A 12,658-nucleotide genomic window follows, 5' to 3' on the forward strand; every position below is an offset into this window, starting at 1 on the left:
GGGGGTGCCGCGGGCCGGCGCCGGCCGGCTCCGGACGACCCCTGGCCTCTCCTGTTCTTCAGCCGGCCTGGCTCAAAGCCAAGCCGGGGCCGCCCGCGCCGCCGGACCCCATCCTCGGACAGGCAGGGACACAGACACAGGTGCCCACGACAGACAGACAGACACACACACACACACACACACAGACGGAGGGACACGGGCACTCGGAGCTGGGCCACAAGGCCTGTGGGGGCGAGGCAGCCACCCCGCCGGAGGGGCGCAGGCCCTGGAGCTGCCTTAGGAGCCCTGGCAGCCGCGGGCCCTGCAGCCACGGTGTCAGGGATGCCGTTCTGCCCCCATTCCTGCCCATCAGCCGAACCGCCGCGGGACCGTGTGCCTGTGTTGCGTGCGCGGCGCCCACGCCCAGGCGCGGAGCGAGTCTCTCTTGTGTCTCTTGCTGTGTTGCGCGCGGCCCTTTTCGGCATGGGTGCCGGCCGCCCCCGCGTCGCTGTGGCCTTGGCTGTTGCGGGGCCGCGGAGCGCGCAGCCCGGTGCCAACGGGGCCTGAGGCCCCGGGCGGTCGGGCCATCTGGTGTCCCGGGCCCGCGGAGCGTGGACGTCGTGGCTGAGGGCCGAAGGGACGGTGGTCCGCGGGGGAGGCAGGGCATGTCCTTCGGAGAGAAGGTGCAGGCGGGCCCGGGCCGAAGGTGGGGGGGGTTGCGGGTGGCTGGGTGGCTTGGAGGCTGGGGGCGGTGCCAGGGAATTGCTAGGGGCTGGGGGCGGGCCTGGGGGCGGAGATTGGGGCGGGGCGAGGAGGGCCCCGGCCCCGGCCCCGGCCCCCAAAGCCCCGCCCCGGCCCCGGCCCCCAAAGCCCCGCCCCGGCCCCCCGGAGGGGCTCGCAGGCCTGCGGAGACGGGATCCAGCCCCCGCCCGGCTCCCCCCAGCGACCGCCCCCTCCCCGCCCCGGCCCCGAGGTTCCTGCTGTCGCCCCGTCCCCTCCGTCGGCCGCCTTCGGGCCCCCGCGGCGCCCTGGGACGCGCGGCCGGCTAGGACGTGGGTGGGTGTGCTTGAAGGGCGGGCTGCGAGGGTGAAGGGCTTGAGAGGAAGAGGAGGTGGTGCATGTGTGTGGCCTCCTGCCCGTGCAGCCGGCGCCCTCGGTGCTCCGCGGCGCCCTGCGGTGCTTCCGGCGGGGCGGGGGCCATGCCACGGGTCGCCCGGAGGGGGCGCCGCCGCCGCCGCCGCCGCCGCCGCCGCCGCCGCCGCCGCCGCCGCGTTGGTCGAGGGGGCGTTGGCGGCCAAGGGACAGACAGGAAGGCAGGCAAAAGGCCGAGGAAAAAAAGCCTACAGCACCCGGTATTCCCAGGCGGTCTCCCATCCAAGTACTAACCAGGCCCGACCCTGCTTAGCTTCCGAGATCAGACGAGATCGGGCGCGTTCAGGGTGGTATGGCCGTAGACGTCCGCGGCTGCCGCTGGGCGCCCCAAGAGCCTGCTCTGCGCCTCTCCGGGCCAGGCGCCCGCCGCTCCTCAGCCCTCCGCCCGCCCGATCGCGCCAGCCCGCCTGCATGCTCGCCTGCCGGCCCGACTGATTGATTGACTGACCGCCTCCCGCGCCGCGCCCGGGGTGGCGGAGGGCGCCTGCCCCGGGCCGGGCGGGGGGGGTGGGGGCCAAGACGCCTCCCGCACCCCGGAGCGGAGGCTGTCGCCGGAGCCCGGGCGCGCTCCCGTCCCCGGCCTGGCGGGCGCGTCGCCGCCGCTCGGCTCCCCGGATGGCACGCCGCCCCACCTCGGACCGCTCACTGGCTGGGGGGGTGCCGCGGGCCGGCGCCGGCCGGCTCCGGACGACCCCTGGCCTCTCCTGTTCTTCAGCCGGCCTGGCTCAAAGCCAAGCCGGGGCCGCCCGCGCCGCCGGACCCCATCCTCGGACAGGCAGGGACACAGACACAGGTGCCCACGACAGACAGACAGACACACACACACACACACACACAGACGGAGGGACACGGGCACTCGGAGCTGGGCCACAAGGCCTGTGGGGGCGAGGCAGCCACCCCGCCGGAGGGGCGCAGGCCCTGGAGCTGCCTTAGGAGCCCTGGCAGCCGCGGGCCCTGCAGCCACGGTGTCAGGGATGCCGTTCTGCCCCCATTCCTGCCCATCAGCCGAACCGCCGCGGGACCGTGTGCCTGTGTTGCGTGCGCGGCGCCCACGCCCAGGCGCGGAGCGAGTCTCTCTTGTGTCTCTTGCTGTGTTGCGCGCGGCCCTTTTCGGCATGGGTGCCGGCCGCCCCCGCGTCGCTGTGGCCTTGGCTGTTGCGGGGCCGCGGAGCGCGCAGCCCGGTGCCAACGGGGCCTGAGGCCCCGGGCGGTCGGGCCATCTGGTGTCCCGGGCCCGCGGAGCGTGGACGTCGTGGCTGAGGGCCGAAGGGACGGTGGTCCGCGGGGGAGGCAGGGCATGTCCTTCGGAGAGAAGGTGCAGGCGGGCCCGGGCCGAAGGTGGGGGGGGTTGCGGGTGGCTGGGTGGCTTGGAGGCTGGGGGCGGTGCCAGGGAATTGCTAGGGGCTGGGGGCGGGCCTGGGGGCGGAGATTGGGGCGGGGCGAGGAGGGCCCCGGCCCCGGCCCCGGCCCCCAAAGCCCCGCCCCGGCCCCGGCCCCCAAAGCCCCGCCCCGGCCCCCCGGAGGGGCTCGCAGGCCTGCGGAGACGGGATCCAGCCCCCGCCCGGCTCCCCCCAGCGACCGCCCCCTCCCCGCCCCGGCCCCGAGGTTCCTGCTGTCGCCCCGTCCCCTCCGTCGGCCGCCTTCGGGCCCCCGCGGCGCCCTGGGACGCGCGGCCGGCTAGGACGTGGGTGGGTGTGCTTGAAGGGCGGGCTGCGAGGGTGAAGGGCTTGAGAGGAAGAGGAGGTGGTGCATGTGTGTGGCCTCCTGCCCGTGCAGCCGGCGCCCTCGGTGCTCCGCGGCGCCCTGCGGTGCTTCCGGCGGGGCGGGGGCCATGCCACGGGTCGCCCGGAGGGGGGCGCCGGCGCGCGCCGCCGCCGCCGCCGCCGCCGCCGCCGCCGCCGCCGCCGCGTTGGTCGAGGGGGCGTTGGCGGCCAAGGGACAGACAGGAAGGCAGGCAAAAGGCCGAGGAAAAAAAGCCTACAGCACCCGGTATTCCCAGGCGGTCTCCCATCCAAGTACTAACCAGGCCCGACCCTGCTTAGCTTCCGAGATCAGACGAGATCGGGCGCGTTCAGGGTGGTATGGCCGTAGACGTCCGCGGCTGCCGCTGGGCGCCCCAAGAGCCTGCTCTGCGCCTCTCCGGGCCAGGCGCCCGCCGCTCCTCAGCCCTCCGCCCGCCCGATCGCGCCAGCCCGCCTGCATGCTCGCCTGCCGGCCCGACTGATTGATTGACTGACCGCCTCCCGCGCCGCGCCCGGGGTGGCGGAGGGCGCCTGCCCCGGGCCGGGCGGGGGGGGTGGGGGCCAAGACGCCTCCCGCACCCCGGAGCGGAGGCTGTCGCCGGAGCCCGGGCGCGCTCCCGTCCCCGGCCTGGCGGGCGCGTCGCCGCCGCTCGGCTCCCCGGATGGCACGCCGCCCCACCTCGGACCGCTCACTGGCTGGGGGGGTGCCGCGGGCCGGCGCCGGCCGGCTCCGGACGACCCCTGGCCTCTCCTGTTCTTCAGCCGGCCTGGCTCAAAGCCAAGCCGGGGCCGCCCGCGCCGCCGGACCCCATCCTCGGACAGGCAGGGACACAGACACAGGTGCCCACGACAGACAGACAGACACACACACACACACACACACAGACGGAGGGACACGGGCACTCGGAGCTGGGCCACAAGGCCTGTGGGGGCGAGGCAGCCACCCCGCCGGAGGGGCGCAGGCCCTGGAGCTGCCTTAGGAGCCCTGGCAGCCGCGGGCCCTGCAGCCACGGTGTCAGGGATGCCGTTCTGCCCCCATTCCTGCCCATCAGCCGAACCGCCGCGGGACCGTGTGCCTGTGTTGCGTGCGCGGCGCCCACGCCCAGGCGCGGAGCGAGTCTCTCTTGTGTCTCTTGCTGTGTTGCGCGCGGCCCTTTTCGGCATGGGTGCCGGCCGCCCCCGCGTCGCTGTGGCCTTGGCTGTTGCGGGGCCGCGGAGCGCGCAGCCCGGTGCCAACGGGGCCTGAGGCCCCGGGCGGTCGGGCCATCTGGTGTCCCGGGCCCGCGGAGCGTGGACGTCGTGGCTGAGGGCCGAAGGGACGGTGGTCCGCGGGGGAGGCAGGGCATGTCCTTCGGAGAGAAGGTGCAGGCGGGCCCGGGCCGAAGGTGGGGGGGGTTGCGGGTGGCTGGGTGGCTTGGAGGCTGGGGGCGGTGCCAGGGAATTGCTAGGGGCTGGGGGCGGGCCTGGGGGCGGAGATTGGGGCGGGGCGAGGAGGGCCCCAGGCCCCGGCCCCGGCCCCCAAAGCCCCGCCCCGGCCCCGGCCCCCAAAGCCCCGCCCCGGCCCCCCGGAGGGGCTCGCAGGCCTGCGGAGACGGGATCCAGCCCCCGCCCGGCTCCCCCCAGCGACCGCCCCCTCCCCGCCCCGGCCCCGAGGTTCCTGCTGTCGCCCCGTCCCCTCCGTCGGCCGCCTTCGGGCCCCCGCGGCGCCCTGGGACGCGCGGCCGGCTAGGACGTGGGTGGGTGTGCTTGAAGGGCGGGCTGCGAGGGTGAAGGGCTAAGGGCTTGAGAGGAAGAGGAGGTGGTGCATGTGTGTGGCCTCCTGCCCGTGCAGCCGGCGCCCTCGGTGCTCCGCGGCGCCCTGCGGTGCTTCCGGCGGGGCGGGGGCCATGCCACGGGTCGCCCGGAGGGGGCGCCGCCGCCGCCGCCGCCGCCGCCGCCGCCGCCGCCGCCGCGCTTGGTCGAGGGGGCGTTGGCGGCCAAGGGACAGACAGGAAGGCAGGCAAAAGGCCGAGGAAAAAAAGCCTACAGCACCCGGTATTCCCAGGCGGTCTCCCATCCAAGTACTAACCAGGCCCGACCCTGCTTAGCTTCCGAGATCAGACGAGATCGGGCGCGTTCAGGGTGGTATGGCCGTAGACGTCCGCGGCTGCCGCTGGGCGCCCCAAGAGCCTGCTCTGCGCCTCTCCGGGCCAGGCGCCCGCCGCTCCTCAGCCCTCCGCCCGCCCGATCGCGCCAGCCCGCCTGCATGCTCGCCTGCCGGCCCGACTGATTGATTGACTGACCGCCTCCCGCGCCGCGCCCGGGGTGGCGGAGGGCGCCTGCCCCGGGCCGGGCGGGGGGGGTGGGGGCCAAGACGCCTCCCGCACCCCGGAGCGGAGGCTGTCGCCGGAGCCCGGGCGCGCTCCCGTCCCCGGCCTGGCGGGCGCGTCGCCGCCGCTCGGCTCCCCGGATGGCACGCCGCCCCACCTCGGACCGCTCACTGGCTGGGGGGGTGCCGCGGGCCGGCGCCGGCCGGCTCCGGACGACCCCTGGCCTCTCCTGTTCTTCAGCCGGCCTGGCTCAAAGCCAAGCCGGGGCCGCCCGCGCCGCCGGACCCCATCCTCGGACAGGCAGGGACACAGACACAGGTGCCCACGACAGACAGACAGACACACACACACACACACACACAGACGGAGGGACACGGGCACTCGGAGCTGGGCCACAAGGCCTGTGGGGGCGAGGCAGCCACCCCGCCGGAGGGGCGCAGGCCCTGGAGCTGCCTTAGGAGCCCTGGCAGCCGCGGGCCCTGCAGCCACGGTGTCAGGGATGCCGTTCTGCCCATTCCTGCCCATCAGCCGAACCGCCGCGGGACCGTGTGCCTGTGTTGCGTGCGCGGCGCCCACGCCCAGGCGCGGAGCGAGTCTCTCTTGTGTCTCTTGCTGTGTTGCGCGCGGCCCTTTTCGGCATGGGTGCCGGCCGCCCCCGCGTCGCTGTGGCCTTGGCTGTTGCGGGGCCGCGGAGCGCGCAGCCCGGTGCCAACGGGGCCTGAGGCCCCGGGCGGTCGGGCCATCTGGTGTCCCGGGCCCGCGGAGCGTGGACGTCGTGGCTGAGGGCCGAAGGGACGGTGGTCCGCGGGGGAGGCAGGGCATGTCCTTCGGAGAGAAGGTGCAGGCGGGCCCGGGCCGAAGGTGGGGGGGGTTGCGGGTGGCTGGGTGGCTTGGAGGCTGGGGGCGGTGCCAGGGAATTGCTAGGGGCTGGGGGCGGGCCTGGGGGCGGAGATTGGGGCGGGGCGAGGAGGAGGAGGGCCCCGGCCCCGGCCCCCAAAGCCCCGCCCCGGCCCCGGCCCCCAAAGCCCCGCCCCGGCCCCCCGGAGGGGCTCGCAGGCCTGCGGAGACGGGATCCAGCCCCCGCCCGGCTCCCCCCAGCGACCGCCCCCTCCCCGCCCCGGCCCCGAGGTTCCTGCTGTCGCCCCGTCCCCTCCGTCGGCCGCCTTCGGGCCCCCGCGGCGCCCTGGGACGCGCGGCCGGCTAGGACGTGGGTGGGTGTGCTTGAAGGGCGGGCTGCGAGGGTGAAGGGCTTGAGAGGAAGAGGAGGTGGTGCATGTGTGTGGCCTCCTGCCCGTGCAGCCGGCGCCCTCGGTGCTCCGCGGCGCCCTGCGGTGCTTCCGGCGGGGCGGGGGCCATGCCACGGGTCGCCCGGAGGGGGGCCGCCGCCGCCGCCGCCGCCGCCGCCGCCGCCGCCGCCGCCGCCGCGTTGGTCGAGGGGGCGTTGGCGGCCAAGGGACAGACAGGAAGGCAGGCAAAAGGCCGAGGAAAAAAAGCCTACAGCACCCGGTATTCCCAGGCGGTCTCCCATCCAAGTACTAACCAGGCCCGACCCTGCTTAGCTTCCGAGATCAGACGAGATCGGGCGCGTTCAGGGTGGTATGGCCGTAGACGTCCGCGGCTGCCGCTGGGCGCCCCAAGAGCCTGCTCTGCGCCTCTCCGGGCCAGGCGCCCGCCGCTCCTCAGCCCTCCGCCCGCCCGATCGCGCCAGCCCGCCTGCATGCTCGCCTGCCGGCCCGACTGATTGATTGACTGACCGCCTCCCGCGCCGCGCCCGGGGTGGCGGAGGGCGCCTGCCCCGGGCCGGGCGGGGGGGGTGGGGGCCAAGACGCCTCCCGCACCCCGGAGCGGAGGCTGTCGCCGGAGCCCGGGCGCGCTCCCGTCCCCGGCCTGGCGGGCGCGTCGCCGCCGCTCGGCTCCCCGGATGGCACGCCGCCCCACCTCGGACCGCTCACTGGCTGGGGGGGTGCCGCGGGCCGGCGCCGGCCGGCTCCGGACGACCCCTGGCCTCTCCTGTTCTTCAGCCGGCCTGGCTCAAAGCCAAGCCGGGGCCGCCCGCGCCGCCGGACCCCATCCTCGGACAGGCAGGGACACAGACACAGGTGCCCACGACAGACAGACAGACACACACACACACACACACACAGACGGAGGGACACGGGCACTCGGAGCTGGGCCACAAGGCCTGTGGGGGCGAGGCAGCCACCCCGCCGGAGGGGCGCAGGCCCTGGAGCTGCCTTAGGAGCCCTGGCAGCCGCGGGCCCTGCAGCCACGGTGTCAGGGATGCCGTTCTGCCCCCATTCCTGCCCATCAGCCGAACCGCCGCGGGACCGTGTGCCTGTGTTGCGTGCGCGGCGCCCACGCCCAGGCGCGGAGCGAGTCTCTCTTGTGTCTCTTGCTGTGTTGCGCGCGGCCCTTTTCGGCATGGGTGCCGGCCGCCCCCGCGTCGCTGTGGCCTTGGCTGTTGCGGGGCCGCGGAGCGCGCAGCCCGGTGCCAACGGGGCCTGAGGCCCCGGGCGGTCGGGCCATCTGGTGTCCCGGGCCCGCGGAGCGTGGACGTCGTGGCTGAGGGCCGAAGGGACGGTGGTCCGCGGGGGAGGCAGGGCATGTCCTTCGGAGAGAAGGTGCAGGCGGGCCCGGGCCGAAGGTGGGGGGGGTTGCGGGTGGCTGGGTGGCTTGGAGGCTGGGGGCGGTGCCAGGGAATTGCTAGGGGCTGGGGGCGGGCCTGGGGGCGGAGATTGGGGCGGGGCGAGGAGGGCCCCGGCCCCGGCCCCGGCCCCCAAAGCCCCGCCCCGGCCCCGGCCCCCAAAGCCCCGCCCCGGCCCCCCGGAGGGGCTCGCAGGCCTGCGGAGACGGGATCCAGCCCCCGCCCGGCTCCCCCCAGCGACCGCCCCCTCCCCGCCCCGGCCCCGAGGTTCCTGCTGTCGCCCCGTCCCCTCCGTCGGCCGCCTTCGGGCCCCCGCGGCGCCCTGGGACGCGCGGCCGGCTAGGACGTGGGTGGGTGTGCTTGAAGGGCGGGCTGCGAGGGTGAAGGGCTTGAGAGGAAGAGGAGGTGGTGCATGTGTGTGGCCTCCTGCCCGTGCAGCCGGCGCCCTCGGTGCTCCGCGGCGCCCTGCGGTGCTTCCGGCGGGGCGGGGGCCATGCCACGGGTCGCCCGGAGGGGGGCGCCGCCGCCGCCGCCGCCGCCGCCGCCGCCGCCGCCGCCGCCGCCGCGTTGGTCTGGCGGCCAAGGGACAGACAGGAAGGCAGGCAAAAGGCCGAGGAAAAAAAGCCTACAGCACCCGGTATTCCCAGGCGGTCTCCCATCCAAGTACTAACCAGGCCCGACCCTGCTTAGCTTCCGAGATCAGACGAGATCGGGCGCGTTCAGGGTGGTATGGCCGTAGACGTCCGCGGCTGCCGCTGGGCGCCCCAAGAGCCTGCTCTGCGCCTCTCCGGGCCAGGCGCCCGCCGCTCCTCAGCCCTCCGCCCGCCCGATCGCGCCAGCCCGCCTGCATGCTCGCCTGCCGGCCCGACTGATTGATTGACTGACCGCCTCCCGCGCCACGCCCGGGGTGGCGGAGGGCGCCTGCCCCGGGCCGGGCGGGGGGGGTGGGGGCCAAGACGCCTCCCGCACCCCGGAGCGGAGGCTGTCGCCGGAGCCCGGGCGCGCTCCCGTCCCCGGCCTGGCGGGCGCGTCGCCGCCGCTCGGCTCCCCGGATGGCACGCCGCCCCACCTCGGACCGCTCACTGGCTGGGGGGGTGCCGCGGGCCGGCGCCGGCCGGCTCCGGACGACCCCTGGCCTCTCCTGTTCTTCAGCCGGCCTGGCTCAAAGCCAAGCCGGGGCCGCCCGCGCCGCCGGACCCCATCCTCGGACAGGCAGGGACACAGACACAGGTGCCCACGACAGACAGACAGACACACACACACACACACACAGACGGAGGGACACGGGCACTCGGAGCTGGGCCACAAGGCCTGTGGGGGCGAGGCAGCCACCCCGCCGGAGGGGCGCAGGCCCTGGAGCTGCCTTAGGAGCCCTGGCAGCCGCGGGCCCTGCAGCCACGGTGTCAGGGATGCCGTTCTGCCCCCATTCCTGCCCATCAGCCGAACCGCCGCGGGACCGTGTGCCTGTGTTGCGTGCGCGGCGCCCACGCCCAGGCGCGGAGCGAGTCTCTCTTGTGTCTCTTGCTGTGTTGCGCGCGGCCCTTTTCGGCATGGGTGCCGGCCGCCCCCGCGTCGCTGTGGCCTTGGCTGTTGCGGGGCCGCGGAGCGCGCAGCCCGGTGCCAACGGGGCCTGAGGCCCCGGGCGGTCGGGCCATCTGGTGTCCCGGGCCCGCGGAGCGTGGACGTCGTGGCTGAGGGCCGAAGGGACGGTGGTCCGCGGGGGAGGCAGGGCATGTCCTTCGGAGAGAAGGTGCAGGCGGGCCCGGGCCGAAGGTGGGGGGGGTTGCGGGTGGCTGGGTGGCTTGGAGGCTGGGGGCGGTGCCAGGGAATTGCTAGGGGCTGGGGGCGGGCCTGGGGGCGGAGATTGGGGCGGGGCGAGGAGGGCCCCGGCCCCGGCCCCGGCCCCCAAAGCCCCGCCCCGGCCCCGGCCCCCAAAGCCCCGCCCCGGCCCCCCGGAGGGGCTCGCAGGCCTGCGGAGACGGGATCCAGCCCCCGCCCGGCTCCCCCCAGCGACCGCCCCCTCCCCGCCCCGGCCCCGAGGTTCCTGCTGTCGCCCCGTCCCCTCCGTCGGCCGCCTTCGGGCCCCCGCGGCGCCCTGGGACGCGCGGCCGGCTAGGACGTGGGTGGGTGTGCTTGAAGGGCGGGCTGCGAGGGTGAAGGGCTTGAGAGGAAGAGGAGGTGGTGCATGTGTGTGGCCTCCTGCCCGTGCAGCCGGCGCCCTCGGTGCTCCGCGGCGCCCTGCGGTGCTTCCGGCGGGGCGGGGGCCATGCCACGGGTCGCCCGGAGGGGGGCGCCGCCGCCGCCGCCGCCGCCGCCGCCGCGTTGGTCGAGGGGGCGTTGGCGGCCAAGGGACAGACAGGAAGGCAGGCAAAAGGCCGAGGAAAAAAAGCCTACAGCACCCGGTATTCCCAGGCGGTCTCCCATCCAAGTACTAACCAGGCCCGACCCTGCTTAGCTTCCGAGATCAGACGAGATCGGGCGCGTTCAGGGTGGTATGGCCGTAGACGTCCGCGGCTGCCGCTGGGCGCCCCAAGAGCCTGCTCTGCGCCTCTCCGGGCCAGGCGCCCGCCGCTCCTCAGCCCTCCGCCCGCCCGATCGCGCCAGCCCGCCTGCATGCTCGCCTGCCGGCCCGACTGATTGATTGACTGACCGCCTCCCGCGCCGCGCCCGGGGTGGCGGAGGGCGCCTGCCCCGGGCCGGGCGGGGGGGGTGGGGGCCAAGACGCCTCCCGCACCCCGGAGCGGAGGCTGTCGCCGGAGCCCGGGCGCGCTCCCGTCCCCGGCCTGGCGGGCGCGTCGCCGCCGCTCGGCTCCCCGGATGGCACGCCGCCCCACCTCGGACCGCTCACTGGCTGGGGGGGTGCCGCGGGCCGGCGCCGGCCGGCTCCGGACGACCCCTGGCCTCTCCTGTTCTTCAGCCGGCCTGGCTCAAAGCCAAGCCGGGGCCGCCCGCGCCGCCGGACCCCATCCTCGGACAGGCAGGGACACAGACACAGGTGCCCACGACAGACAGACAGACACACACACACACACACACAGACGGAGGGACACGGGCACTCGGAGCTGGGCCACAAGGCCTGTGGGGGCGAGGCAGCCACCCCGCCGGAGGGGCGCAGGCCCTGGAGCTGCCTTAGGAGCCCTGGCAGCCGCGGGCCCTGCAGCCACGGTGTCAGGGATGCCGTTCTGCCCCCATTCCTGCCCATCAGCCGAACCGCCGCGGGACCGTGTGCCTGTGTTGCGTGCGCGGCGCCCACGCCCAGGCGCGGAGCGAGTCTCTCTTGTGTCTCTTGCTGTGTTGCGCGCGGCCCTTTTCGGCATGGGTGCCGGCCGCCCCCGCGTCGCTGTGGCCTTGGCTGTTGCGGGGCCGCGGAGCGCGCAGCCCGGTGCCAACGGGGCCTGAGGCCCCGGGCGGTCGGGCCATCTGGTGTCCCGGGCCCGCGGAGCGTGGACGTCGTGGCTGAGGGCCGAAGGGACGGTGGTCCGCGGGGGAGGCAGGGCATGTCCTTCGGAGAGAAGGTGCAGGCGGGCCCGGGCCGAAGGTGGGGGGGGTTGCGGGTGGCTGGGTGGCTTGGAGGCTGGGGGCGGTGCCAGGGAATTGCTAGGGGCTGGGGGCGGGCCTGGGGGCGGAGATTGGGGCGGGGCGAGGAGGGCCCGCAGGCGGGCCCGGCCCCGGCCCCGGCCCCGGCCCCCAAAGCCCCGCCCCGGCCCCGGCCCCCAAAGCCCCGCCCCGGCCCCCCGGAGGGGCTCGCAGGCCTGCGGAGACGGGATCCAGCCCCCGCCCGGCTCCCCCCAGCGACCGCCCCCTCCCCGCCCCGGCCCCGAGGTTCCTGCTGTCGCCCCGTCCCCTCCGTCGGCCGCCTTCGGGCCCCCGCGGCGCCCTGGGACGCGCGGCCGGCTAGGACGTGGGTGGGTGTGCTTGAAGGGCGGGCTGCGAGGGTGAAGGGCTTGAGAGGAAGAGGAGGTGGTGCATGTGTGTGGCCTCCTGCCCGTGCAGCCGGCGCCCTCGGTGCTCCGCGGCGCCCTGCGGTGCTTCCGGCGGGGCGGGGGCCATGCCACGGGTCGCCCGGAGGGGGGCGCCGCCGCCGCCGCCGCCGCCGCCGCCGCGTTGGTCGAGGGGGCGTTGGCGGCCAAGGGACAGACAGGAAGGCAGGCAAAAGGCCGAGGAAAAAAAGCCTACAGCACCCGGTATTCCCAGGCGGTCTCCCATCCAAGTACTAACCAGGCCCGACCCTGCTTAGCTTCCGAGATCAGACGAGATCGGGCGCGTTCAGGGTGGTATGGCCGTAGACGTCCGCGGCTGCCGCTGGGCGCCCCAAGAGCCTGCTCTGCGCCTCTCCGGGCCAGGCGCCCGCCGCTCCTCAGCCCTCCGCCCGCCCGATCGCGCCAGCCCGCCTGCATGCTCGCCTGCCGGCCCGACTGATTGATTGACTGACCGCCTCCCGCGCCGCGCCCGGGGTGGCGGAGGGCGCCTGCCCCGGGCCGGGCGGGGGGGGTGGGGGCCAAGACGCCTCCCGCACCCCGGAGCGGAGGCTGTCGCCGGAGCCCGGGCGCGCTCCCGTCCCCGGCCTGGCGGGCGCGTCGCCGCCGCTCGGCTCCCCGGATGGCACGCCGCCCCACCTCGGACCGCTCACTGGCTGGGGGGGTGCCGCGGGCCGGCGCCGGCCGGCTCCGGACGACCCCTGGCCTCTCCTGTTCTTCAGCCGGCCTGGCTCAAAGCCAAGCCGGGGCCGCCCGCGCCGCCGGACCCCATCCTCGGACAGGCAGGGACACAGACACAGGTGCCCACGACAGACAGACAGACACACACACACACACACACAGACGGAGGGACAC

The 12,658-nt window shown here is 76.0% G+C and overlaps 7 non-coding genes across 7 annotated transcripts; all 7 read right to left on the reverse strand.

Annotated features, from left to right (window-relative positions):
- Positions 1 to 1,316: 1,316 nt before the first annotated feature.
- Positions 1,317 to 1,435, reverse strand: LOC140597082 (5S ribosomal RNA). Its single transcript, XR_011998949.1, has one exon. It is a non-coding gene; the product is annotated as a 5S ribosomal RNA (ribosomal RNA).
- Positions 1,436 to 3,105: 1,670 nt separating this feature from the next.
- LOC140597083 (5S ribosomal RNA) lies at positions 3,106 to 3,224 on the reverse strand. Its single transcript, XR_011998950.1, has one exon. It is a non-coding gene; the product is annotated as a 5S ribosomal RNA (ribosomal RNA).
- A 1,668-nt stretch (positions 3,225 to 4,892) lies between these two features.
- On the reverse strand, positions 4,893 to 5,011 carry LOC140597084 (5S ribosomal RNA). Its single transcript, XR_011998951.1, has one exon. It is a non-coding gene; the product is annotated as a 5S ribosomal RNA (ribosomal RNA).
- Positions 5,012 to 6,673: 1,662 nt separating this feature from the next.
- On the reverse strand, positions 6,674 to 6,792 carry LOC140597085 (5S ribosomal RNA). The gene has a single exon (XR_011998952.1). It is a non-coding gene; the product is annotated as a 5S ribosomal RNA (ribosomal RNA).
- A 1,656-nt stretch (positions 6,793 to 8,448) lies between these two features.
- LOC140597086 (5S ribosomal RNA) lies at positions 8,449 to 8,567 on the reverse strand. The gene has a single exon (XR_011998953.1). It is a non-coding gene; the product is annotated as a 5S ribosomal RNA (ribosomal RNA).
- Positions 8,568 to 10,213: 1,646 nt separating this feature from the next.
- Positions 10,214 to 10,332, reverse strand: LOC140597087 (5S ribosomal RNA). The gene has a single exon (XR_011998954.1). It is a non-coding gene; the product is annotated as a 5S ribosomal RNA (ribosomal RNA).
- A 1,663-nt stretch (positions 10,333 to 11,995) lies between these two features.
- On the reverse strand, positions 11,996 to 12,114 carry LOC140597088 (5S ribosomal RNA). The gene has a single exon (XR_011998955.1). It is a non-coding gene; the product is annotated as a 5S ribosomal RNA (ribosomal RNA).
- Between the last annotated feature and the right edge of the window lie 544 nt (positions 12,115 to 12,658).

The sequence above is a fragment of the Vulpes vulpes genome, unplaced genomic scaffold, assembly GCF_048418805.1.
Source record: "Vulpes vulpes isolate BD-2025 unplaced genomic scaffold, VulVul3 u000000748, whole genome shotgun sequence".
In the NCBI taxonomy this organism is placed as follows: Eukaryota; Metazoa; Chordata; class Mammalia; order Carnivora; family Canidae; genus Vulpes; species Vulpes vulpes.